Below are 27,178 nucleotides of genomic sequence, written 5' to 3'. Positions count from 1 at the left end.
GCAAGGTCACGTCTGCAATAATTAAGTATTTCGGCCCATCGGATTGCACCACCCTTCCACCATCAGGGCTGCGTTTTGCTCTGTGCTGAAATAATCCCAAATAATAGCCCGAATTATTCTGCCTATTGAGCTGGTGTTCGTGTTGCCAGGGAAGGAAAAGAACAGGAAAAACACGGATGCTCTTAAATTCCTTGGAAATAAGGAGGGCTGAAAGCTTGGAGGGACGCAACCCCCAAGCCCAGATGCTAAATAGGATGAAGATGAGGATGCTTGCAAACTAAGGCTGAAGGCAACGGCGTGTATCCATCCCGGCCGGTCGCCGGATGGCGAGGAGCCCCGAAAGGACAGGGCAAAAATTAGCAAGAGCCATCAACTTAACGCAATGGAGGTCTGGTGGTGTCCCAGCGCTGGGTTAATGGAGCTCTGCAGCAGCAGCTGGTGGCCACCTCCTCAAAAAATGCTGGATTTTGCCCCAAATCAGAAGCTAAAACACACTTTTGGCGCAAGGCAAGGATGCAAACAGTTGCACGTCATGGCGGCCGGTTGCTGGTTGTTGCTTTTCCCCCTCCTGGGTGCACAAACTCCTGCAAAATCTATTTAAGGGACGACATTTTGCGGGCAGGCAGCTGAATTTGCACCACATCTCAGATGCTTCAGCATCATCCGGTGCAAACTGCCACCACGGCCATTGCCTGAAATATTGCCATCCCAATTTTAGAGGTTTTTCTGCTTTCTAAACCTAAAATTGCGGCTCCGTCTGGTTAAAGCAAATCTAAGGTCCCCCTGCATTGTGAGTCACCCCAGTTTTGCACGTTTTCTAAAGGTTGAGTGCCTAAACAATGCCATTTTTCTAGGAAAAATCCCACTGCGCACACCTTGCTGTAAGGTAAGGCTTGAAGGTGAGTTAGTTTCTTGAAAAGATAAAATTTTGCAGGGTATTTTTTAATGCATTTTATCTCCTTTTATCTCTTAAGATGGAATAAGGGTGAGCAGCCCCGGGCTGGGGATAGCACGTGGGAATTTCTCATGGCTCCCTGAAGGATGCACGGTTCAATATTTCCATTATTATGTGGAAAGATAAATATATTTACAAGAACCCTTGTTCCTATGGCAAAAATTCTTATTTTGACTTTTTTTTTAATGGGGCATAGGACGTGTTTTGGGGAGACACTTCGTGTGCGTAAGACAGAGCTAAAGGAAACCATGGGACGCGGGGTGCGATGATCAGCGAAGGATGTGGTGCCAGCCAAGTGGTGTTCAGAGGCATTTTAAATTAAAAAAAAGGGATTTTCCGAAGACATTGTAAGATTTGCTCCCTCAATTTGGTGGGTAAATCCAGTGGTTTAACACCCAGAAGAGTTGAAGCTCTCTGGCGCGATGAATATGAGAACGGCACCATCCTGGCGCCGGAGGGACCGGTAGGAGCATTCGTGATGCTCTTCCCACCCAGGCACTGACCCCCAGTAAATCGGCCACCCCCCCCAACAGCCAGAGCCGCCTTTCCACTTTTTCTGCATATAAAATATACATACACCTTCATCCGCATTATCCAATTATATCCATCCTATATATATATTACTGGAGTATTATATATATATAAAATATATATAATATATATGTATGTGTCTTCATCCACATTATCCAATTATATCCATCCAATATATATATTTGATTATTACACATATATATATGTGTGTGTATATGTCTTCATCCACATTTTCCAGTTAAATCCTTCTAATATATATATTATTGGATTATAACACATATTACGTGGACGTAACTGGAGAATGTGGATGAAGGCATATATAATGTCTCTCTATATATCCATCCTAGAGAGAGAAAAAGAAAGGATATATTGGGGGGAGGAGAGAATATATATAAAAAATATATGAATAATATATATTGGATATGTTATACTGTATAATCCAATATATATTCAATGGATATATTATATGGATATAATTGTATGGATATAATATATCCGATGGATACATATAATATATCCAATGGATGCATATAATGTTACAAATCAAATATATCCTATATATATCATATATATATATATATAATATCCAATAAACACATCCAATATAACAGGTCCAATGCATGGTTATAATGTAATATATCCAATGTATAGCCTATATATATATATATATATATTATAATCAATATATCCATCCAATATAATAGAACCAATGGATGGATATAATGTGATATATCCAATATATCCAATACATACATGCCACCTTCTCTAAGCATTAACCCTTTCCACGGCCATTTTTCATCTCCTTTATCAAACTTCCATACTTTTCTCAAAAAAACCCCCCTCTTCTCAAGTTTTTGGCTTTTTCCCCTCACTGTGATGGTGATAATTCAAATTTTTTTACGATCGCTATGATTCAAGCATTTTCCCCTTCATTTTGGGTGCCCTTTGCACCCAAAAATAGCTATTTTTTTGCAGATTTAGCAGGTAGGATGCTTGCAAAAGTGATATGGCCATTTCAATCTGGGTTTTACCCATTTTTAGACGTCTACCCAAATACCTGATAATTCTGGTGGTGGGTCTGGCTCTGAGTATTTCACCTAACTGGGTATTTTGCTTTTTTGAAGGGTTTTCCATGAGCTTCCAGCTGAATTTTAGTTTGCTGTGAAGACCCATTCCTGTACTGACGATGTCCATGTTGGGGCACTTCGGCCCCAAGCATCACGCTACGGCCAAGGGTTGGATTTTGCATTTTTTTTGGAAAAAAACCCCATAAAGTCCTGGTGGGGAATTGATTCTTTTTTTTGCCGAAAAAAATATCCCTGAGCCGACATGCCTGACTCCAGGTGGTACCAGGATGGATCCCAGCTCCATCCCAGCACCTGGACCACATCTGCATCCAGCAAAAGAAGGGAAAATGCAGAGGAAGGATGGGGAAAATGGGAGAAATTTAAAAAATCAAAGGTTTTTATAAATAAAAATAACACTGAAATAATATCTGCTTGAGGACCAAAATAATACCCAGCGAGCCTTCAAATTTCAACCAAAATCCAAAAAGCTTTGCCTCTACCCCCAGCTGCTAGGCCAATATGTTTGGCATCAGAAATGGGTATTTTTTAGCAATAAATAGATTATATTGATATATATATCAATATATATAGCTACATATATATAGCAATATGATCATTGCTATTATAAATAACCTGTGCTATATAATGTATAGCAATATAATCATGCTTAGCAATATATCACTACATATCAAGCACTACATTTCAATATATTGCTTATATCAAGCAAGGTATTATATATAGCTATAATATAGAATTATGTAATGTAGTTATTTAATTATTTATAAGTATATGCATGTATTATATTAATATATTACCCTATGTTATATAGCCATGTTATTATATTGTTATGTATCACATATTTCTATGCTGTATAAATATATATATTCATAGCAATAAATACAGTATATCCAGATATATAGCAAAAAAAAAGGAGGGCAAACGACAGCTTTTGCAAGTCAGGAGGAATTAGAGAAAAATAATTTTAAAAATCCCCCCAACCCCAAAAAGGTTCAAGCCTGGAGATGGGGAAAACACGCGCACATCTTGGCGATGCTGCAAATATAATGGTCATCAACACACACCCAACACCAAAACCACACCCAAACCCCTTTACACCAGGGAAAGTTATCCCGATAAAATAAAAGAAGTTGTTTAAATATCTTTTTTTTTTTTTTCCTTTTTTTCCCTTTTTTTTTGCCCACAGAGCTGGAGCTGGGAATCCATTAGCCTTTAATGAAGTGAAACCCTCATCTTGCCGGAGCCACCTCATTTAGCGCAATTGTTTCGCAGCCATTACAGAAAGACAATTACAAGGAAGCGGCGAGAGTAATTGGAAATGCTGGCGGGAGTTGGGCGAAATGATAATAAATAAAAATATTCCCCCTAATAAGCTTGCCAGGAGGGGGGTGGGCTGGAGAAAATCAACATAATTAGAACTGAACCTCGGTGAGGAAAAACAGACAGCGGGGTGGCAAGCGCTCGGCATGGAGAAGAGGAAGAAAAGTGGAGAAAACTTCATTTTTTGTCCCCAAAAACAGCAGGAAAAAATACTCTTCCCACCTGTACGAAGCTAGCAGGAGCAAAAAATGTTTGGAGAGGGGGGATGCTGCCCATGGGGATGCAGGTGATGTGCCTCTGTTACCCACCCCAGGATCAGTTTACTCTTCCATCACCTGCTCTGTGCTGAAATTAAAGCAAAAAAAGCTTAAAAATGACATGGTTTTGCTCATGGGATGGCATCAAGGAGCATCATCGGGTAACACAAATTTCTCCACAACAGAAGGCTTTTTTTTTTGCATGCAAAATGCAATTATTTTAGCAAAACCTGTATTATTTTAATTATCCTTAAGAATAAAAAAGCACTACGGACGGGGATTTGGGGGGTATTTTGCTTGGCGAAGGAAGGAAAAAGGGTTAAATCGTGTTCAAAACCCCACGCAGGCGGATGTCGGCGGGTTCCCTCCTTGCTCCTAGAATCCCAGCTTTTTTCCCCCAAAATAAGCTGTGTCCTATGCAAACATCCAGGCTCTGTCCCCATCCTCATCCTGCCCCGATGTTGCTTTAGCAGCTCCTCCAAAGAGGTTTGCAGCAAAAAAGTCCTTCAAATTAGGGTCTGGCACCCAAAAAAGCTATTCAAGCAGGGGTTTGCAGCAAAAAAGATCCTTCAAGCAGGGGTTCGCACCCAAAAAAGTCCTTAAAACAGGGGCTTGCACCCAAGAAAGTCCTTCGAGCAGGGGATTGTAGCAAAAAAAGTCCTTTAAACAGGGGTTGCACCAAAAAAAACCTTCAAGCAGGGGTTTGCACCCCCAAAAAAGTCATTCAGAAAAGGGTTTGCACCAAAAAAGCCCTTCAAAAAGCAGTTTTTCACCAAAAAAATCACTTTAAACACGTCTGCAGCGAATAAAGTCCTTCAAACGGGGGTTTTCACCTAAAACAGGAGTCTGCACCAAAAAAAGTCTTTCAAAAAAGGGTTTGCAGCAAAAAAGCCCTTCAAACAGGGGGGGTTCACCAAAAAAGTCCTTTAAACAGGAGTTTGCAGCAAATAGTCCTCCAAAAAAAGGGGGTTGCACCCCAAAAGCCCCCACAGCATCTTCCCTCTCTGCTCCCATTCTCCGTACGTGCAATACTTGCCCCAAAATTGGGCTCTCGCAGCTGACCTCAGCATTTCGGAGGGCTGGGTTAAATCCTTATCCCATCGTAGTGACAGCTTTTTCCCAAATGTAGGTGAAATACGGCATAGGGAATGATATTTCTTTGTATAATTTCTTCCCTACTTGGAGTCTCTGCGATCCCACTGGGGTGGGTGGGATAAGGCAACAACGCTGGGAGCATCCCAAGCCCCGACCGGGATGCTCCCAAATACAAAATATCCCCCAATTAATAAAATACTCCCCAAAATAATAAAATACTCCCCCAAATAACAAAATATCCCAAATAAATAATAAAATACCCCACCAAATAACAAAATACCCCAAATCTCAGCTCCAGCCCTCTGGAGTGAAGGCAACTTTCATTTAAAAACCACGCGCGTTTTTTCCTTGCCGTTTCTGAACTCTGTTAAGATCATTATCACAGAACGAGATCGGAGATAAAACATTTTTATTTTCTTTTCTTTTCCTTACAGTGGGATTTTTTAGCGGTGCATCCCCCCACTCCCAGCTCCCATGGAAGTCAACTCATGTTGAGAGTTAATGTTTCGTTAATATATTTTTTTTTTCATTAATATATATATCTTTATTTTAATTTTCCATATTTGTCCTCGGTCGCCAATTATTTTGCTCTCAAAGGGGTTACTGCAATTCTCCCTGTAACTTTTTTAGCCTTACTGCCTTCTGTAAGCCACAGGTGATGCTCACACTGCAATACTGCGTTTTAAAATAATATTAAATAGTATTAAATGGTATTAAAGATTATTAGATCTTATTAAATATTATTTATTATTATTAAACATTATTAATTATCCTGCAAAGCTGCATGCACAAATATTTAGGAGCTGCAAAATGCCTCCGCTACCGAGCTGGGACACTGCACTGGGTACCAGCAGGCAGAGTCCCGCCAGGAAGATGGTGGGCAAAGCTCTTGCAAACTGGGGCAAAATTGGGCTATTTTGGAGCTTTTTAGTTCGCTGATGGTGGAGGAGGGATGAGGGAGGCAGTCGTGGTGCTTGCCGGGAGCGTGTGTGGGAGCGCACGGGGGAACGTGCATTGGAGGATGAACAGGAGCTTGTGAGAAATGTGCAAAAAGTTGATTTTCAAGGAAATTCTCTTTTTTTTTCCTTCTGGGGAGGGGCAAAAGCAAAAGCCGCTTTCGATACAGAGGAGTAAAAAACTATGTTTGCTCTTTATTCTTATTTAAACGCACATCCGAGCCACTGCCGAACGCTCTTGCGGCCCCCAAATTTTGGTGCCAAAATCTGAGATTTTGCTGATCAGCACCTCCTTCCCTAGGCGGTCTCTAGGCACCCACTCCAAATCCCGTCGGATTTGCCAGAATTGGGAAAATTCCCAGTGTTACTGCACCCACCAACTGGCCAGCAATGCCTTGCAGGGGACTTGGCATCACTTTTGCATTTGTGGTGATGCTGCAGCAGGAAGCAGCCCCCCCTTATTATTATTATTATTATTATTATTATTATTATTATTATGTGATTTGGAGGTAATTAGAGTGTGAAAATTTGGAGTGAATTGGCACGGCTGCTGTTGGCACACTGGGCTATCAGCTCCAAGCAAGGTGCATGCAAGCTATTATAATGTGAAAAAGTGCAATAATATATATACACACACACACACACACAGAGCTATACATATTTTATATGTATTATATGTAACTGTATATTTGTTAAATATATCATTATATATAGTATCCTTTTATATGTGTTAACTGTATTATATATTACATATATAGTTAAAATATTTTTTATAGATACACACTATATAATTAAATATTATCTATATTATATGTTACCTATATTATCTATTACATATATATAATAAATATACAGAGTTACTACAGTTTATTCTATATAATATATATACTATATTGCCTATAATAGAGATGTATAGATAACATGGATTATATATTATCCATATATTGATATTATCTATATAGTACATACTATATATGATAGAGTTAATATAGTTCATTCTATATATACACACTATGTAATATAGATAATATAGATGATGTAGATAATATATCCTATCTCTAATTACATAATATATCTAATAAATATATGGAGTTAATATAGTTTATTCTTTTTCACTGGAGCTCCGGCCAAAGGGACAGTGATTTTCTGGAGCGGTCACTCCAGCAAATGATTTTCCGTAACGACTGGTGCTTAATTGGGGCCCCATTAGCATGGCTGCAGCCAGTGCCGACGCAGGGGAATGCTCATTAACTGGGGGCTACATGGGTGTCCGAGTCGGAGCCGGGAGCAAGATGTCTGGGGAGATGCGGAGGGGTTCCCAAAATCTGCCCTGGGGGAACAGATGGAAAGGAGGGTGCTCGGGGGGCTTCCCCAGTGCAAGGTCGTCGCACAGCGGGACCAGCCCCCTCCCCATTATTCTCCCAATCCCTCCACCCGCTCACCTCCAGATTTGCCACCGAGGCTGGAAACGATCTTATTTTATGCAACCTCCCTAAATAGATTTTTATATATTTTATACACACACATAATGCAAATATATATTAATGTATACAATATATGGGCTGAACTGGTTATTATGTATTCTATATACACACAAAATTATGTTTTATATATACACAATATTATATATACATATATAATACACATATATACAATATATATATGTGTTACATATTATACTATGCATTATACTATGTATTATGTGTATTATATGCATTATATATTATAGTCTCTATTCTCTATTATATATATTATATATTTTATTCAAAACCCATCGCTCAGCCTACATTTTATATAAAAAATATATATATTTTAAGACAAAACCCACAGTTTGGCCCCTAATGACACCCAAAAAGCTGCAAGAAGACCCCAGATCTTTGCCGTCCACAGCAGGACATTCATGGGCGGGTGGCGCATCCCTCTCCCCCCTCCAAATTTGCATTATTTAGACTCATTTTTTGATCAAGCTGAGATTTATTTCCAAGGTCAGGATCTGGCACGCGAGCCATTTATAGGGATCATTTTGCATTTGATAGAAATATGTAATAATAATATTTGAGATATTTGAGATATATCTCAATTCCCTATCTCAATTGAGATATATTGAGAAATAATAATATTTGAGATATTTGAGAATATCTCATTTACAGGGATCTATTCTATTCCATTCTATTCTATTTAATCCAAAGCGAATTTGCTCGGAGGTTCCCGCGGGGGCTGGCGGAAATAGGAATTTTTAGGAGAAAAACCAGTGCTGCAATGTAGAGATGTGCAACTTTGGCTCGAATAGGACTTTCCTGAATTTGCAAGAATTTCCTTCCTGAATTTCCTGAATTCATTTTCCTGAATTTCCTCAATTTCCAGGATTTTGCTATCCCAGCGGTGCAGCTCTTCGGAGAAAATCCAATTTATTCTTAAATAAATCTGCCTTTTGCTCTAACACCCCCAGACCCTGATGACAAATTTGGGGCTATTTTAAAGCCTCAAAACCCCATTCCAATTTTTCCCAATCAATCAACCCCAGATAAGCCAAAACTCTCCTGAATTTGGTACTTTGCAACCAAAAATACATAAATTTTTTGATGCACAAGCATCCCAATGCGCGGCTGCGCTGGAGCAAAAAAGGGGACGCAGGGAGCAACTCCCCTATGTTTTCTGGGGATGGAAAAGCCTTTTTAGGGTTGCAAAAATTAATTAATTTGCCAAGGCGATGTTTGCATCCTGCAATCCCTGTGGTTTTTTTTTCGGTAGCCAAGTGGAAAGGTTTATTTAGCCGGCAGCAGCGATGGCTTCACAAACATTTCCCCCTATCCTGCAGGGAGAACCGCACCGACCGAAAGGAGATTTAATTAGCGAAAATCTCGTTAGGCAAACGAAATTATCCGTAAGACAATACTCCTCTGGACAGGGGGTATGATTAAACAAAGCCATTAATTGAGAAAGGCGCTCCAACAGTCATCTTGGTTCGAGGATGGGGGGGTATTTTGGGGGGGAGGGAGGGTGTTAATGGTAAGACCCCTCCGTGCTCGCCGAAAAGCCCTTGAGCATCTCATCAGTGCGCCTTGATTGCATCATGCAAATTGCAAGCCGGCACGCGCCGACCCGCCGTTAGTTTTTTAGTTTCATCGCCCCAAAAAATAGGAAAAAAAAAAGTATTTTGGAGGCATGCACACAGGAAACTCCAAATTTAGGTGGGGGATCAGAGAGGTACCCACCGGGACTGCGTGCCCCCATCACACCGCTGAGCACTAAGTGATGCAAATGCTATTTTTTTAAGTTATTTTAAAATATTATGGCATTATTTCTAGCTCTTACTCAAGGATTTTTTACCCTAAGGCTGCAGGCGTGTTCACACTGGTCCCTAATGACGCCTGGGAGTGCGGTGGCATCCACGTGTCGTAACGCTAACGGCATTCGTTTAGACAGCACGGCACTATAGGGAAAGCTAAAATAGCTGATAGCACAAGCTGCTGTAGTTAATAATTTCCCGTGATTTAAAATCAGAGGTTATAACAACCGGCTGGAGAAGAGAAGAGAAACGCTGCTGTTCTTTTAACCTTTCGCTTTATTAGTATATTATGGAGCAACCTATAAAAAGCATCAATTCAGGGCAAGAGAAGCCTTCTCTTTTCCAGGAAGCGCTCCAGGATCCCTTAAAAAATAGGGAAAAAAAAGCAAAAACCTCATAAAATAGGTTCCCAGTGAACACTCAGGTTTTATATATATATATGTATGTATTTTATATATATATTTTTATATATATATATATATATATATTGTTCAAGAGGAATCGCTGGGGTCCTCATGTCTGCCGCCGCCCAGGCAGCATCCTCCATCCCCAATTTTTAGCCTCCCTAAAACGACGCTTCCACCCTCCCCACAACAGTTCCCAAGCGACACCTGGAGAAAAGATGCAATATCGTCATTGCCACCGAAAAACTTGGGAAATTTGGGGGTTTTTTAGGCTCGGTGCGAAGATAAGCTCGCCAAAAACAACCCAGCGATGCGTTGGGTACCAGGGGGAGCGAGACAAGTGGAGCAGGGTGACAGTGGATGCTGAAGGAATGACCCACCTGATGCTGGTGGGAACAGCAGGTAATTAAGAAATCCAAATTAAATCCCAATTCAATCCAGGCTGGCAGAGCCCTGTGACCGCAGGAGAGGGTTTGCAAACACCCTTGTCAACTGCACCCTCTGATTTTGGGCATATTTGAGCCCAGTTTGGCCCAAATCCTGGCAAGCCCTTGCACAGAGTGACGCGCGTCAGCTCCTCCATAAACTGCTGCTGACGGCTTTTCCTGGTTCAGATTTAAAAGGCAAAGAGGAAAAATCCCGGTTTTCCATGGGCAAGGCAGGCGGGATTCTTTTCCCCCTCCTACATTATATTTTGGGGGGAAACCCCATGCAATTCACCCACCCCCACACACACACCCTTAGGACTGCAAGATTTTACCTCCCGCCACAGCAGGCATTAGCATCCCTGGTGGGGTGCACAGCCCGGCATCCCATCCCCCACGGCATCCCCCCAAATTCCAGCTGGGCGGAAAAAAATACCGCACCGAGGTATTGCAGAATAGATCAATTAATTATAGGGAACGGCTGAGCCCCAAAGTGCAGAACAAATTCCCCATTATATATGGGTAACATATATAATATTTCCAGATATATATATATATGTGTGTATATCAGGGAATATATATCCCCCAATCTCTCTTGTCTCTCTCTCTCCCCACCCCCAATATTCCTCAATATATTATATTCCCAAATACATTCTCCCCAATATATTCTCCAATATTAAATAACTATATACATATATAGAGAGAAAATATTATACTCCCAGCTACATATATATGGGGAATATTATATACTATATAATATTCTTCAATATCTATTGAGGAATATAATATATAATAATATTAACTAATATTCCCCAATATATTATATTCATCAATATACTTCCTCAATATATTCCCCAATGATATATATAAAAAATACGTATTATACTCCCATATATACATATATATATAGGTAATGTAATGTAATATTGTATAATATTCCACATATATATAGGGGTATATATAATATTATATTATTAATTATATTATATGATATATAATATGTAATAATATTTAATAATATTAAAATATTATCTATTAATTTGTATATAAGATATTTAATATTCCTCAATAGGTACGGGGAATATATATTCCCTGCAATGTGGTTGGGGGGGGAGGTGCTTTATTTATTTATTTATTTTTAAATCGAGTTTTAAACTTCAATTTTAAGTTTTTAGTTTTCATTTTTGTTTTTAACCCTTGCTGATTCACAGCCTTGGGCAGGCCTATCATTACTCCCCATTCCCTCGCTGCAAAAAAAAAAAACCCAAAAAACCCAACCAGAGGAATTCAGCAATTTCAATCCTAAACTGGCACATCCCGAGCAGGTTTGGGGTTTTTTTTGCTTTACAGCAGCACCGGGGATGGAGAGGGAGTAAAAATTTAGGTGGTACCCAGGACCAGGAGGTGATGCTCCAGCTCTGCATCGCATCAAGGAGCAAGATGCTCACAGGATGCACTTTGAGCATCCTCTCCCTTTTTGCTCGTTTTGATTTTGGCGCTTCATTGCCCACCCACATCCTCTATCACACCCAACCCCGCAGCAAAAATCCCCCCGTTTTCATTAAATGGCAGGAAAACGCCCCAGTTTGTGCTGCCCTTAACTTGGAAGCGAGTCAGCGACTGCAATTAATGCAATTTTTTGCATTTTTTTTGCAATCTCCATCAAGTTTTCCACCTCTCGGGCTCAACTCGCCATTGCCATTGTCCAATTTCTGCCTCAAATTTGCTACGAGTTTTGAGCAAAACCCACTTAATTTTTTTTGCAGACAAAAGGGGTTTATTCTTTAACAATGCGCGCAGGATGCCACTCTTGGGACACAAAAAAACGTTGAAAACCTGGTTTCATCAGAAAATCACATTTTGCAGAAAAGCTCTGTTTTTAATGAAAACCATCGACAGGCACCAGGCGCGGATGGGAATTATGGACCTTGGGCACTGAACGTGCTGAGAAATTAGTTTTCGGATGAGACAGGAGCAACCAGCTCAGCAGCGCGGAATGTTTTACACTTGCGGAGAGGAGCCTTTTGGACAGCTTTGGAGAATTTTAATGCTAAAAGTGAGATTGCAGCTGCTGAGGTCTTGAATTTGGGTGCCTTGCAAGGGTCCTTCCTAATTTGGGTGCCCTGCTGGGGTCTTTAATTTGGGTGCCCTCTGAGCGTCTTTGCTGATTTGGGTACCATCCCACCGTCTTTGCTAATTTGGGTGCCATGCTACGGTCTTTGCTAATGTGGGTGCTCTGCAAGGATCTTTGCTGATTTGGGTGCCACACCAGGGACTTTGCTAATTTGGGTGCCCGGCTGGGGTCTTTAATTTGGGTGCCCTCTGAGCGTCTTTGCTGATTTGGGTACCATCCCACCGTCTTTGCTAATTAGGGTGCTCTATAAGGATCTTTGCTAATTTGGGTGCCCTGTGAGCATCTTTGCTCATCCGGGTACCATCCCATGGTCTTTGCTAATTTAGGTGCCACGCCAAGGTTTTTGCTAATGTGAGTGCCCTGCAATGACCTTTGCTGATCTGGGTGCCTTGCTGGGGTCTTTATTTTGGGTGCCCTTCAAGCATCTCTGCTCATTTGGGTGCCATGCAAGGATCTTTGCTGATTTAGGTACCATCCCACGGTCTTTGCTAATTTGGGTGCCCTGCTGAGGTCCTTCATTTGGGTGCCCTGCACGGATCTTTGCTAATTAGGGTGCCCCACGAGCATCTTTGCTAATCCCGGTCGCGAGCAGCATCACAAACCTTCAGCAGTGGGTGACAGAAAAAGATGCTAAGGAGGCGACATCCACTCCTGCCTTGGTCCTAAACCCTCCACGGGTGAGCAGAGCACTGGTCAGGATGCCGGCTAAATCCGCCCCTCGCCCACAGGCCTTTTGGGGTGCCAGTGGCTTTGCACCCCAAAATCCTGCGAGGAGCATGCGATGCACATCCTTGCAGGGGTACCCAGGCAGCTCCTGGGATGCCTCGCTGGCATCAGAGCATCCCAAAATCCCGTCCGCATCCCCCGTGCCGCGTTAACAGCTCGTATTTTGCTAATTGTACAAACCTAATGGGGGAAGGCGCTGGCTGGGAAAAAAAAAAAAAAAAGGTAATGGCCATCAGGCCAGCAATAAACCAAAATTAATGGTCCGTGGGAAGAAATCATGTCCACTTAATACCAGCTTTGAAACTCTAATAGAATAATGTAATACCGAGGGGGGTTTGCTCTATACGGGGGTCACTTACGGCGCCGTCCATCACACGCAGAGCAGGGCGCGCTCTGCCCGAGCCCCCACCGCCCTCCGGAGCTGCAATATTTTGGGAGGTGAGCGGAAAGAGCAAGAGCATCCTTCCACCACCCAGGAACGTGGCAGGCAAGCAGGAGGAGGGAGGGATAACGCCGGTAGGAGGCGAAGGGGGAAGAGCCACCAGGTTCCTGTGGGAGCTGGGAGTCTTTCTGCTAGTCCAGCCTCTGGAAGTGCTGCTGGAAAACACCTTGCTGGGGCTGTGCCTGAAGCTGGGGGGTGTTCTCTTTCTCTTTTCTTTTTTTTTTTTAATTTTTCTCAATTTTCTTTTTTTTCTTTGTTTTTTTTTCAAATTTTTCTTTTTATTTTCTTTTTTCCAATTTTCTTTTTTCTTTTTATCTTCTTTTTTTTTCTTCCCATTTTCTTTTTTCTTTTTTTTTTTTCCCCCTTGAGAAGGAAAACTCCAACAATTCCCCTGCCACACTGCTGGGAAAAAACCCACCCAAACCTCTAACACACCAGCATCCCCAGCAAGCCAGCAGTACCACGGTCACACCGCTCAGGGATTCCCAATCCCTATTTTTCAGTATCTCCCATCCAACCTTTTCCCCAGCCCTGCTTCATCCCAGTAAAAATGTAATTATTTCAGGATTTTTTGCTTACCCTGGGAAAAAAAAACCAAGTGTACAAATATCCCCATTCCCGGCAAAGAGGGACGGGGAGGAGGCGCATCCCAAACTTTCCCTTCAGATTAAAAAAAAAACCCCGACACGAAAAACTTTTGCCCAGGAAAGTTTGGGCACGAGCAAAGCCCTTAATTTCAGGAAAACCAGGATTAAAAGCGGATGTGGAGTATTTATATGAAGTTGTGTAAATACAGATGCGACAAGCCGGTGGACGTCATCAGCGCTTTAAAATCTAAAATATGCGACGGGAAAAATCCCTATTTTCCAGTCAAGCTACATCCCCCTGGAGCTAAAAAACCAGTAAAAACCAGTGGTTTTTTTTAATGCCCCGAATCATACTGGTAATGCACAGGCGTTTGCATGGATGCCGTCTCTGACAGCATCCCAAAACCGGGCTGTGATCCCCATCTCCAACTATAGGACAGCTCCTCTCCAATGGTGCCAACCCCCTCCACAGAGGCTCCAGAGCTTTTTCCTATGGGAAAATCCTCATTTGCCCCCCTGAAAATTCCAGGGTGGGAGGGATAATTGTTAAAAAATGCTGCTGCTGTTGAGGAGCCACTCGGGGTCAGAAGAGGACGGGGATGATGGATCATCCCGGGCTGGACCAAGGATGCTCAGGGATGCTCCAGCTCGCTGTGCACAGTGGGAAAAATAAGCACCAAGCATGGATACACTCAATTCCCGGATTTTTCCCGCAAGGATTCAGGCTATCCATATGGAAAACTCAACTGGGATCGTGGGCACAAACTGTCTTCATCTCCCATCAAAAGCAAAATGAGGAGCGAGTGGCCACTCATCTAAATAAACCCAGGATACAACCAAGGGATGCACCGGACCGGCCGCGCTACACGACCGCCAAGGCTCGCGTTGCAGGATCCAGCCTTGCTGAAAGATTGCAGGGCCGTGCCGTAAAGCGGCTATTTTAAGATGGAGGTATCATTTCACCAACAATTTCCCTTGGTTTCATGTGACATCGGCCCAGCATCCCTAAAATAAACACGCAACCGCTCCTCCATCTTAAAGGGAATGGAAATATAAACGTTAGTATAATAATGCAGAACGCCAAATAACTGATATAAATAATTTTTCTTATTTTCGGTTACTTATAGGAAGGAGAATAAAAGCATGCTGAGGGCGAAAAGCGCTTTGGATTTCAGCAAATATTTGGAAATCCCATTAATTAAAGGTACAGCAGACTCAAAGATGCTGCTGAGATCCGGAGCTTGGGATCGCAGAGGGATTGGGCAACTTTTACCCCCTCTTTGGGGAGTTTTCCCGCAGAAATTAAAAAAAAATAAATAAAAGGCATCACTCTTCAGGCAGGATTGGTCCCCACCGGCCACACGCTCAGGGTTTTCCTACCCAAAGCAGCAGCGATGATGTGATCCTCCATGTCCCAAAATAGCAAAAATTTGGGGAAAAGTTATTGTTCGATTCTCTTTTTTTCTTATTACTGCCTGCAACAAGCCCAACAGGTATTTTTGCTGTTTGGGGCCAAAAATCTCTGATTTAGGATTATCCCCATCCTTGCAGCCATATTATCATTATGCTTATTATTACTGTACATTCAAATAATTTCATATTATATATATATTACATTATAAATTTAAAGAATTTTGCTAGAATAGCCTAATCTCTCAATTGAAACCTATCATTTATCAGCTGGAAAAATCGATCGCATCTCTCATGGAAGATAAACATCACTTTTTGCCGCTAAAACTCGCTCAGCAGCAAGCCTCAAAGTTATTTTTTACTCTATTTTTGCAGCTTTAGGGAACTCACCTCTGCGTTATTTACTTTAGTCGCTTGCAAATGGGATGAAAAGTTTGAAATTCATGTCATTACCAAAAGAACCAGCACCAGGGCAAAGATTTTTCCAGGAATCTGAGCATCTGCAACGCTTGCGTGCTTGAATGCTCGTTGGGAAGCGCACCAGGAGCACGCACGAGCACGCACATGTATCCGAAGGGTGTTTTCCCCCAGCAATCACCATCGCACAGCGTGCTGGGATGTTTAACTCACATCGGAAAAGTTATTTTTATTTACGAGTATCTGAGTGGGTCGATTACCAGCTCGCAGTTTGCTTGCGGAGGATGCAACAACGATTTTCCTCCCCCAAAGCCACAACGGGGAAGACGCACGCCCCGCGCTCGCTCCGCACTCCTGCTTGGTAATTACCTATTATAAATCAACCCATCGATAATTTTCTATTATAAATCAATCAACCCATGATTTTCTACGATAAATCAATCAATCAATACGTTTTTATTATAAGTCAATTAGAATTAAATCAAATCTAATTAAATTGAGGTTCAATCGCCGCCGGGCTAAACGCCACCGTATCCCCCCCCCCCCGCCCAAAAAAGCAGGTATTTATAGCCGGCGCGTCTCATCCCCGCTGCCCTCAGCCCCAGCGATTAATTAAATTAGCACAAAGAGGGGCTTGTTGAGGGCTCCGGCCTCCCGAAGTCGAGCCGGCAAACAGGAAACAAAGGGTTGAATTCTGTCTGGTTGGCCGAAGGGTGCTGCGTGCCCCGGCCAGGCGCTGGAGCGGGGCCAGGGGTGTCGTGTCTTCATCATCGTCGTGTCGTCGTCGTCCCCCCCCTCTCCCAGCAGCGCTGGCATCGGATGGGAAAAGAGCCCCCCCGGGTGCCGCGGTGGGACGTGGGGTGGATGGGGCGAGCGAAGGGGGCTTTGCTACGGGGGTTTGCCAAAGGGTCTTCGCAAAGCAGGTTTTGTCAGGGGGCTTTTTTTGCAAATCCCACCTGCGGGGGTTTCCCGGCACCATTGCTCCCCAGATTTATGCTCAGTGCAACCGAGCCGGAGGCCAGGATGCCAATTTGGGTGAATTTCAGCCCGTTTCGGTGCCGGCCTCCATCACGACCTGGCAATTAACCGTTAAAGAAGCGGGGGGGGGGGGGGGGGGAACAAAACTAAAACCCCTGAGTCCTTCCCAACTCATCACAGGAGTGCAAGAGCACTTACGCACCGAGCCCCTCTCTGAGCGCAATTAATTCGGGGTGAAAAAGCTCCTGGTAATTCCCGCAGGGATAACAGCACCAGGAATTTCTCTGGCTTCCCCCCGTCGAGCCAAATCCCAACATAAATGGTTGCAGGGAAAATAAAACCCCCCGATGTCTATACCTTGAGATAACCTTGGCCACTTTCCAGGTGCTCTGCTATTAAAGATGCTACTAAATTGTTTTATTTGGTGTTTTTAGCATAAATATTCTCACCGGGTCCTTCAGCTACGCTGTCTGGGATGTTAATTTTAGAAAGGCAGGAAGAGGAAAAAAAAAAACCCTATGTTTTTGGAGGTTGTTTAGGTAAGGAGGAATGATTTAGCGTGGCATAAAGTGGGATTAAAATGGAAAAGGTTACGTTAAATAGAGGGAAAAGCTCCCCGACAGTGAGAGGTGGCTCCCAGGATGAGGAGAAAACACTGAAATGCTCTAAAAGCGTGCAAGGCAACTCAATAAACAGCAATGGGTGGGATGGCGGGGGTTTTGGCAGGGGTGGGGGGCAGGTCTGCATGGAGGAAAATAGTGGGAATTGGGAATATGCCCGTGATGAGGACTGGTTTGGGGTGAGTCACACCCAAAAGCTAGAAGAGCATCACTAAAAATGTACAAGCATCGTTCAAACTGCACCAGTATCACTAGAATTGGATGAGCACCACCAAAATTTCACAAGCATCACTAACATTGCATAAGCATCCCTAAAACTGCACCAGCATCCCGAAAAGTGCACCAGCATCCCTAAAATTGGAGGACCATCACTATAAGTGGATGAGCATCACTAAAAGAGCACCAGCATCCCTAAAGCTGCAGCAGCATCGCTAGAACTGCAACACCAACCCCAAAATTGCACCAGCATCCCTAAAACTGCACTATCAACCCCAAAATTGCATGAGCATCCCTAAAACTGCACCAGCAGCTTTAAGAATTGCATCAGCATCCCTAAAACTGTACCAGCATCACTGAAATTGCACCAGCATCACTGTAAGTGGACAAGCATCACTAAAGTTGCACCAGCATCCCTAAAATCACATGAGCATCAGTAAAAGAGCACCAGCATCACCAAAATTGCACCAGCATCCCTAATATTGCATGAGCATCACTAAAATTGCACCATCAACCCCAAAATCGCATGAGCATCCCTAAAATTGGACCAGCATCCCTAAAACTGCACCAGCAGCCTTAAGAATTCCACCAGCATCCCTAAAATTGCACCATCAACCCCAAAACTGCACCATCAACCCCAAATTGCATGAGCATCCCTAAAACCGCGCCAGCATCCCTAAAATTCCACCGGCATCCCCGGCGCGAGGCGCAAAGGTGGGGAGAGCCGCGGTGGGGCTGGCTTGCCAGCGCTGATAGGGGTTTTAATTATTGGCTCATTACTAGCATTGCCGTTATCAGATGAAGCTTCATCCAGCCAAGCATCCCTCCTGTGCCCGGGGGAGCAAGCAGAACCCCGAATCCAGCGGGACTGGGCTGCAAACGGTCCCGCTAACAAAGGGGAGAAGGAAAGGCAGCCACGATCCAAGGATTTCCTCGCCCCTATCCCTGGAAAAGCAATGGATGGGGAGGGAAGTCACGCATGTCCTGGAATATTGGGGAAAAAAAATGTATTTTCCTCAAATTTATCTATTTAAGAGTGCAAAGCAGCAGGCTCCTCATCCCATTATTCACCATCAGCTCTAAAACCCACCCGCGCTATTTAAATCCAGGGAGGGGGATGCTCCAGCCTGACCCTGGGAAATAAAGCCAGGACTAAAATTTGAGATTAAATTCAATTAGGATTCTGCCTACAAATCTGTCTCTTAATCCTGGTTTATTTACCCATCTTATTAGGCGCCATTGATACCATTCATTATTTATTATTATTTTTAATTTAATTAATTAGTATGTCCTGTTTATTTACAAATAATTATATTATTGTTTATGTTATTGTTTCTGATATTATTATTTATTTTATTATTATTTTGTTCTTTGCCATCACGCTGACAAAGTACCCCAATTTATAGAGCGATTTCCTTAAAGCCAAATAGTGTCCATGGGCTAAATATTTGCCAAAAGGACCATTTCCATTGAGCAAATGACTTCAAAATTCATTTAAAATGCTATTTTTAAAGGTTAAAACACAATCCAGAAACAAAGGGGTGGCCGCAGTGTATCAATGTCTGACAAAATGCCCCACTTAATTTTTTTTTATGGCAATTAATTAATTGCCAGAGTTAAGAGATGTTGGATCTGGCATCGAGATATAAAGAAACCAATTTCTGCACGTAAATGCATTAAAAGACCTTTCTGGGCACTTTATATAAATGGTATTTTCTTGGGATTGTGATAATAAATAATAATTAAAAAATTATTTTTTAATTTTTTTAACTCCTCCAGCAAAGTTAATGTCCTCAGAATCCAGATTCTGAGGGTTTTTTAATAATTTTATTTCAAGTGGTCGGGGAGAGGATGCAGGATGCGAGAGGCCGGATGGAGAGCATGGGATGCAGGATGCTCTGGAGGGAAGACCCCACCCGCCATCTCTGAGCCAATTATTTATAATTATTTATTACGAGCTGATCAAGGGGCTAATAAAATGTAAGACCCGGAGAGGGTTCGGCTCATCGACCTCACTTGCCAGGGGTCTTCCCTTTGGAAAGAGGCAGCGGAAAGATGCTGGGAAATAGGGGAAAAAGAGAAAATAAGGGGAAAAAAATCAGAAAATCAAGCAGGTAAAAGTCTTTTTTTCTGGGATAGGCACCAAAATCACCAAACTGCATCCCAGCATCGCCACCGGCATCACCACTGGCAACAGGCGGCAGCATTCAGATGGAGAAATTAGCGGCTTGGAACAATAAATTCCCTTTTAAATTTATTGCTTGGGAGCATTAAAAATGTCTAAAGTGGTTTACATCCACCATCGCAGTGGGAATTTGCTCGGGGATAAGGGAGCTTGTAATTGCTATTCTAAAACTTGCCTTAGAAGCTTCAAGTAGTATTTAAAAAAACATTTTAAGGGCTTTATAAAGCTATAAAGTGCCTTCCGCTGTACCTAGAAGTGATATATCTGTAAAAGCCTAGTCCTGCCTCCGCCAAATAATCCAAGGAATAACACGCCGCTGATCAGATAATATGAAATGAAACCGCCAAAATTAAATATTCTGGGTTTTTTTTTAAATATTTGGAAAAGTTTTGACTTGCTGCATGCCTGGTGGTGTTATTTTGGCATCGCTCACAGCATGGGAGGGGGACGAGAACCCCTTTCGGGAGGCGTGTCGGCTTTGCTGCCTGAACTGGGCTGCCGGAAAAAAAAAGGCAAAAAAGGGGAAAAAAAAAAAAAAGGGAAAAAAGCAAAAAATAAAAGAAAAAAGCAAAACCAAAAGAAGAAAAAAGAAGAAAAAAGGGGGAGGGGAGATGGGGGAAGAAAAAAAGCCAAAAAGAAAAAAAAAGGGTGAAAAAAAGAGAAAAAGGCAAAAAAAGAGAAAGAAAGCAAAAAAAAAAAAGACAAGCAAAAAAGGGGGGGAAAGGAAAAGAAAGGAAAAGAAAGGAAAAGAAAGGAAAAGAAAGGAAAAGAAAGGAAAAGAAAGGAACAAAGTAAAAAAGGAACAAAGGAACAAAGTAAAAAAGTAAAAAAGAAACAAAGGAAAAAGGAAAAAAGGTGGGGGAGAAGGAAGGGAAAAAAAAAGCAGCTTTTCCCCTCAAGGAAAAATTCTGGGGAGGTTCAAGCTCTAAACCACATTCAAAGCCCAATTCTGAGCGCGGGGGCAGCAACTCTCAGGCACCTCCGCCGCTGCCGCTACTGGTCATCTGGCTGACGGGGGGCGACGGGATTTTCACAGTCCAAATCCATTTTGCCAACACATCCTTAAAAAAATATAAAATCGGGGCAAAATAAAATAGGAACCTCTCAAAACTGTCTGAAATTGGGATTTTTTTTTTTTTATTACCTTTATGGGATTTATTGATAGGAGAAAGCGAGCCGTCGCGGCCAGGGAAAGGGAGAACCGAGCAAAAAAAAATGTGGTTTTGGTTATAACTTTTTTCATAGTTTTTGCAACACCTTATTAAAGTTGAAAGCTCCGTACAGAACATTATTGGGGCTTTTTTTTTTTTTTTTATCCACCCAAGTAGGATTTCATGGCAGCTTGCAAAACTCTCCTCCACCTGCAACAAAATAATCTGGATTTTTGGGGGGAGCATCAGCGGTACTGCATCCCTAACTTGAATTTTTTATGGCCTTTTGGTGGGGCTACCTGTGTATTTGGGATTTTCCTGCCTGGATTTTCTTTGGTGCATGTGGGATGGGACAGGTCGTGTAGCACGGGATGCTGAAAGATGGCTGAAGCCCGGAATGGAAAATAAAACTCAATATAAAAAAAATAAAATAAAAAATAGAATAAAAATTATATAAAGAAAACTAAAAAGAAAAATAAAATTAAAAAATGGTAAAAAATAAATGTGTAGACATGGCGCTTAGGGACATGGTTCAGTGGTGGACTTGGCAGTTGGACTCCATGATCTTAAAGGTTTTTTCCAACCTAAATGATCCTATGATTCTACGAATCTATGAAAATAAACACTAAAATAAAATAACGTAAAAATAAAAAATAAAGTGAAAAATAAAATAAATTTTTTTAAAAAAATTAAAAATTCAATAAAACTTTGAGGGTCACAGAAAATTATTTCTAGTTGAAACAGCCCCTAAACTAGAGTTTTAGATAAGCCTCATCCTCTTCCCAAGCCCTCCTTCCCATCTCACCCCTCGCTCCTCCAGCATCGGTCCCTCAGAGCATCTGCATCTCATTAGCCGCAAAGAGCATCCTGCTAGAGCAGCGCTGACCCAAAAAAAAAAAAAAAAACCCCCAAAAAAGCCCTTTTTGGCCTCTTAAAAAAGAGAAAAAAACCCCAAAATAATACGCCAGAAGCTCACAAATATTTAACCAACACTAATTAAAGGCGTAGACTAATGGGGGGTTATTTTCCCTTTCAAAAGAGGGAAAGCCAAAAAAAAAAAAAAAAGATATCAGGCGAGGGACGGGCAGGAAGAGCCAAGGCCAAATTCTCGTCTTATTTATACAGCTGCAAATCACGGCTGGGCAAAGGCAACCTCATCTCACCGGGACTGTGGCTCCATCCCACCGGGATCGCTGGTTTTCCCATAGGGATTACCTGGAGCATCACCTTGGTCCTGGCAAGGCTGGAGGAGGGGACAAAACTGGGTCTAAATTTAATCCAGGATTAATTCCCATCCCTCCAGATTATTATGTTGAGCCGGCATCTTAACAACCCCACTAACGACGTTGGGAAATGATTTTTTTTCTTTTTTTTTTTGCTAATTTGAGGACATTTGTTAACACCCTCTTTGGTGGCGGCGAAGATTATTTGGGAATTGAGTTATTCGACAGTGCGTGGGATATTAAATTTAACCGGTAGTTGTCTGGATCCAGCAAATTATCCCGCTAACACCCCAAAAAAGCAGCTTTCCACACCCCAGAGTAATATAAGGATGGAGAAAAATTGGGGATGGGATGCTGAGATGCATCTAGGGGTACCCAAGACCTAAATAAAAGGAGATATTGATGCTCAGTCCAGCTTTCCCACCGGGGTCAGGGATGTCAAATCTCCCCTAATTTATCGCCAATTGTGGCAGAAGTTTCCTCTCGACTTTAGGAAATGCGGGTCGTTGTCCAAATTTGGTATTTCTGCGAGGAAAAAAGAAAGACGTCGAAGACAGGGTTTTATCCAGAGCCGGGGGAAAGGGAGCTCAGCATCCTAAAACTCTCATTTTTGTATTTTACATTAATATTTCCCATTATAGCAGGGGTTTAAAATCCTCATCGTTGTATCCCTGCCTGCTTTTGTGCCACACTTGCGATGGGCACCCCCGCCCATCAACTCTCAGCCACTCCATCCCATGGCTGGCACTAATTTTACTAATTATTTTAAGCCAGAGCAGTTCCCAGGAAAATAAATTAGGCAAAACTAGGGGTGTCCCAGCGCCCTGGGTTATTTTTCTCCATGTCCTCAAGAAACATGCCTGGGTATCTATCACGCATCTCAAACCTGACGGCGCGGTGGCACCGGGATGCGGGTGGTACCCGGAGGCGTGGTCCAGCCACCTGCATCCTGGGGGATGAGGATGGATGGGTGAAGGATGCTCCTCCCGGTGGGACCGCGCAACTATTTTAGTTTCCTGGAGGGAAAAAAAAACCCTATTATTGCTAGGAGACTTACGGATGCTGTCAATCAATGTGAAAAAAACCATAAAGTAATTTCAAAGTTCACTGGAAAAACAAAAATCACCCGAAATCCAAAGCTGCCCCATTGCAGGGACTTGTTTTATCCATGAACGGGGAAAAAAAGGTTATTCCCTGATGCTCCAGTGGGATAAAACCCTCCCCTCCCAACACAACTCTCTGTGTTTACTTAAAAAAAAAAAAACCAAAAAAAGAGATTTCCTTAAAAAAAAGGGGAATTTCTTTTAAAAAAGGCAATTTCTTTTAAAAAAGGGGTATTTCCTTAAAAAGAGGGATATTTCCTTAAAAAAGGCAATTTCCTTAAAAAAAGGCAATTTCTTTAAAAAAAAGGGGTATTTCCTTAAAAAGAGGGATATTTCCTTAAAAAAGGGGAGATTACTTTAAATAAAGGAGATTTCCTTTTAAAAAAAAGATTTCCTTAAAAAAAGGGGGAGATTTCCATAAAAAGGGGAGATTTCCTTAAAAAACAGATTTCCTTAAAAAAAAAGGCGATTTCCTTAAAAAAAAAAGGTGATTTCCTTTACTTCCCCCTCCCAAAAATAGTGGAGGGAGAATGGAAAATGTTCCTGCAAGCCCGGTGGGGATGCTGAGCATCACTTTTCTCCCCCACCCCGTGATATTGGGGGGAGTGTTTAATGTCATATATAAAAAGTATATCTGTAATGTTATATATATATCACGTTAAAATTCAGGGGGTTACGGGACCCCTGGTTTTGGGAGGTCGGGGCTGCCAACTGCCTTAAAAAGCCCAATTTGGGGATGACGGGGAGCACAGCATCTCCTTCCTTTCCTGATGTCACCAGCTCCCCTATTAACCTCGCTGGTAATTAGCCTCAAGCAATTAACTTTTGCCCCTAATGAAGGAATCTTGGCGCGGGGAGTTAAATAAAATAGGAGGGAGGGGAAGAAAAAAAAAAAAAAAAAAAAAGGGGGGAATCCCGATCCCATGATCCGTCTGCTCTGTATGGCTTAAACCCCCCAAAAAGGTGTTATTTTTTAAAGCAAATCACCCCAAATCCCATTAATTCACCCCAAACCCTCTCTCTGTCCGCATGGGGCTGAAAACAGCCCCCGAAACATCAAACCTCAAAGGTTTTTGGGGCTTATTTTTTGCAGGGAGCACCCCCTTTTCCACGACGGGAAGATGCCAAATATGCCGAGTCAGCACTTTTGGAGGCGCGACGCCCAAAAGTTTCGCCGAAGCCAGGTCTACCGAGCCGCACGCCAGTTTTTCCTCACTCTGCTCCCCAAACCTTATAGGATTTAAAGGTAAAATAAGTCTAAAAAAGCAAAATTAAACCCTTTCCCCTCCTGTTTTCTGCTTCTCCCTGGCAGACAGCTGCCCCCAGCATCCCGGCCAAAAATAATCCATCCCCCCCCCCCCCTTTCCCTTAATCTAATCGCCCCGGCTGGGAGTTTGAAAATATCCTGCCAGGTTTAGGGTTTCCCGTTACCCGGCGAGTGGCGAGATAGTGGGGAAAAAATGATCCTTGGGAGTGAGAAAAACCGGGAAGAGCCCAAACAAAGAGCCAAGTTGAGCTTCGACGCCCGGCAAGGACCGGGATGAAGCCGGCGGGGGGGGGGACACGGATCCTTCAGCAAAACTTCCCGAGCCGCGCGACGCCGCCGGCGGAGCCGCCCTCCTGCGGGTGTAAATACACTCAAAAATTCAAAAGAAATTAAAAAGAATTAGATTTTTTTTAAGTGGCCCCCCCCCCATCGCTGTGAAGCTGCTGAAATGGGATTTTTTTAGCATTTATCCAACCTTGCGGGCGCGGGAGGGATGAACCGGGGAGGGGGGGCATCCCGTGCAGCCATCCCGGGGGGAAACTGGGTGCAGGAGGTGCACTGGGAGAACTGGGGGTGCACTGGGGGAAAGGGGGTACAGGGGTTTGGGCGGGGGGGGGTTATCCCCAGGAGAAGCGGCGGGCTGCGGCACACCGGCGAGGGCCGCGTTTCGGCGCTGGCGTCGAGCCCACGTGGGGCCCTGCAAGGCGGCACGGTGGCCCCCCCACCCCACCAGTGGGTGCCCTGGGGGTGCTGGAGGAAGGGTGGGGGGGGTGGGGGGGCACCCCAAGGTAAAGGGGTGCCTTGCAAAGCTGGGAGGCTGCGGACAAAGTGCCCCCCCCCCCCCCCCGCCAGCCCCGTTTGCACGGGGGGCAACTTTCCAGCTGCAAAATGCAACGAGCGGGAGGGGGCTGCAACCGCGCACACACACCCCCCCGGCGGGGGGGGCACTGCAACCGGCTGGGGGGGGGCTGCAAACGGCCGGGGGGGTCATTGTAACCGGTCGAGGGTCTGGGCCCCCCCCCGGCTTACGGCAACCCCCCGAAATCCCCGCAACCGGCCGGGGTGGGGGGGGGTCACCGCAGAGAGCCGCAACGGCGGGGGCAAACCGCAACCGGCTGGAGGTCAGCCCGGGGAGGGGGGGGGGGGGGCGGGCGGACGGACACCGGACACCGGACACCGGACACGGACGGACACACGGACACCACACACACCCCACCACACCCCCCCCCCCCCCGCCATCCGCTGCAACCGAGGCCCGCGCTCCCCCCGGCCCCGCACCGGGAGGGGAGGCGGTGCAGAACGACAAGTTACTTCCCGCACCGGAGGGGATGGAAGGCGCGGGAGGGAGGGGGGGGGTTGGGGGGGGGGATGTCCCCGCCGCCGCCGCCGCCGCCGCCGCCGCCGCCACACGTGCCCCGCCGCCCGGGCCGCTTTGTCCGCGGCGCTCGGCGCGGCTCCGCCCGCCCCCGCGCGGCGGCCCGCCGGTGAGTGACAGCCTACCTGCCCGCCAATCTTCATCACACCGACACCGGCCTGACAGCGCGGCCGCCGCTCGCCGCCCGCCCGCCCGCCCGGCCCCGCCGCGCCGCCGCCGACACGCCCCGCCCCGCCCCGCCCCGCCGCCGGGACACGCCCCCCTCCTCCTCCTCCTACCCCCCCGCAACCCGCCCGCCACGCCGCCGCTACGCCACGCCCCCCCGCCGCCGCCGCCGACACGCCCCCCTCTGGCCACGCCCCTCTCTCCACACCGCCGGGCGCCCCCTGCTGGCCGGCGCCCCTCACGCACACACACCCCCCCGTCCTGCCCCCCCTCAGGCAGCGCTGAGCCCCCCGCACCCCCAAGTGGACACCCCCCCCCCCAGCATCTGGGTCCTCCCCAGAGCATCACTCAGATACACCCCCCCGGCTGCATTTGCCCCCCAAACACATTTGCCCCCCCCAAACACATTTGCCCCCCCAGCAGCATCTGCCCCACCAACCATATTTGCTCCCCCAAACAAACACATTTGCGCCCCCAGCCACATTCAGAGCCAAACCCAGTGGCCTTTGACCCCACCCCCCCCAACCACAAACTCCCCCAGGGTGCCCCCCCCAGCACCCCAAAAAATCCCTCCCCCTGGGATGCTTCCCACCCCAGGCCCTTCCAGCGGGATCATCCCTCAAGGCAAAACACTCCAATTTTGGGAGCATCTATTATTATTATTAATTTGGGGGGCGATATTTCTGGCAGAGGGCTCCCCCCCCCAAATTTTGGGCAGCATGGGACATTAACCCCTCCCTCCCTTCTCCCAAGGACCTGGAGATGAGGTTTCCCTAGAGTCGCTTCCACTGGGAGTGCTGAATGCACTGGGTGCACTGGGAGCACTGGGTCCTGCTGCCAAATTTTCCCATGTTTTATTGCA

The 27,178-nt window shown here is 44.6% G+C and overlaps 1 protein-coding gene across 1 annotated transcript in view; it reads right to left on the bottom strand.

Annotated features, from left to right (window-relative positions):
- PKNOX2 (PBX/knotted 1 homeobox 2) overlaps positions 1 to 26,366 on the bottom strand; it is an 86,800-nt gene extending 60,434 nt beyond the window's left edge. Inside the window, exon 1 of the mRNA XM_069788312.1 lies at positions 26,277 to 26,366. The gene's annotated coding sequence lies outside the window, so the exon portion shown is untranslated. The remainder of the gene's footprint in view (positions 1 to 26,276) is intronic.
- Positions 26,367 to 27,178: the final 812 nt, after the last annotated feature.

Source organism: Haliaeetus albicilla, chromosome 7 (genome assembly GCF_947461875.1).
Source record: "Haliaeetus albicilla chromosome 7, bHalAlb1.1, whole genome shotgun sequence".
Lineage (NCBI taxonomy): Eukaryota > Metazoa > Chordata > Aves > Accipitriformes > Accipitridae > Haliaeetus > Haliaeetus albicilla.
This window is presented reverse-complemented; position numbering and strand designations above follow the sequence as displayed.